This window comes from Aplysia californica, unplaced genomic scaffold (genome assembly GCF_000002075.1).
Source record: "Aplysia californica isolate F4 #8 unplaced genomic scaffold, AplCal3.0 scaffold00406, whole genome shotgun sequence".
NCBI classification, from domain to species: Eukaryota; Metazoa; Mollusca; class Gastropoda; order Aplysiida; family Aplysiidae; genus Aplysia; species Aplysia californica.
In genome coordinates, this window is record NW_004797676.1 from 426,120 (window position 1) to 427,863 (window position 1,744).

The following is a 1,744-nucleotide window of genomic DNA, read 5'->3' on the forward strand; positions in this document are numbered from 1 at the left end:
CCCCTCCCATTAGAAACAAACTCGACTCTTTTGCATGCGACGTTCAAGCCCCTACCTCATTACCACAGGCAAGTCATTGGGAGATTTTCAAAGGCCAGCAGGTAATTTGGTAGTTTTAGTTTAGTTTTAGTAAGGTTTTACGGCGTTCACAACTACACAAGGTCATATGAGCACCAAGGGGTGGATGTCAACAGAGAAGTCCAAACGGGCAATCAGGCTTACTCTGTGCACCTCTTTAGCCTCAACAGCACAAAGTCTGCTTCGACTATCAAGGCACCCCAGAAATAGCAGTTTACAAGAGAGTGACAAACATACAAAAGAAGTAGAGGAAAAGTGACAATAGTAAGGATGAGGAAAGGAAAAGCAGCAGTTCCCCCTATATTGTTCGGGCACAGTATGAGCCTGACATTGATAAATTAGCCCATTTAAAATTCTACTGTGCATAAGAACATGTTAATATCCCCCCTATGGGAATGGCCTAGAAACACTTCAGACCGCAGCATTGCCCTGGTGTGTGTGGGGGGAGGGGGGGAGTCATGGTGTGCACGTTCATACTTATCCGTTTACAATCTTTTGAGGCACGAGCATTCACGATCCAAGTGCACTTATATCTATCAGGTAGACCAAAGAGTCTTTGAGCATGAAATATGTTCAATACTCACTTTCGCTCATTTGTGTGGCATATACTTTAAGCAGTGGTTCAAGGAACGTAGACACAGATCACATGATTACTCTCAGTCTTCGTGTATAATAGCATTGTGCCCCATAGGTAACTTTAACTCACTGGTGAGAGAGGCAAAGAGAGAGAGAGGGGGGGGGGGGGGGGTTGGTTTCAGAGAATGGTTGAGGGAATGGCAAATTGGGTGAGAGTTAGGAAGAAAGACTTTGTAAATAACGGCTGAATCTTGAGATATGTAAATGTAAGATTCACGGCTGTTGGAAATTAATTGGTAGGTAGGAAGCAGGAATGTTTAGAAATCACACGACAACCTCAAAACTATAACGCCATGTCAGTTATCACGGCGTGCGCGCCGTGGGGTTCTCGCACACTAGACTTACGTAGTGGGAAGACCTAACTAACTTGGAATGCCGTCAAAAAGAATACCGTTAGGCCTAGTGCACTTTAGGACAATTTCCATAGTTGGTGACGAAAAGAGACGAACGGTAAAAAATTGCCTCATTTTCGTACTCGAAGCCGTGTGACGAGTGAAAATTTACCAGTATGCACGGAGCCTTACTGAAGACATACAGGTGAAGAAATGGAAATGGATTGGGCACACCCTAGGAGACCCCGACAAGCATCATCAGACAGGCTTTGACCTGGAAACCACAAGAAAAATGTAAGAAAGGAAGCCCAAATATGACAAGGAGGTGAGCGGTACAAGCGGAAATGGAAAAGGCAGGGACATCATGGAAACAGCTAGAAAAGGATGCACAGGACAGTCTTCGCTGGAGAAATGTTGTTGATGGCCTATGCTCCACTGGGAGTTTAAAAGAGAGAGAGAGAGAGAGAGAGAGAGAGAGAGAGAGAGAGAGAGAGAGACAGACAGACAGACAGACAGACAGAGAGAGAGAGAGAGAGAGAGAGAGAGACGGAGCCTTACTATATTATGCATTTTTCACATATTCTGGTGGTTGTTTGTTTGTTTGTTGTTGTTGCTGTTGTTGTTGTTGTTGTTGTTTGGTTGTTTTTTGTTGTGGGAGGAGGGGGGAAATTGCTCTCGTTTTTTTTATATCCTGTCAG

General features: G+C 44.4%; 1 protein-coding gene across 1 annotated transcript in view; it reads right to left on the minus strand.

The window, feature by feature from the left end:
- LOC101854885 (putative GPI-anchored protein pfl2) overlaps positions 1 to 1,744 on the minus strand; it is a gene marked incomplete in the record, with an annotated part of 12,928 nt that overhangs the window by 4,944 nt on the left and 6,240 nt on the right.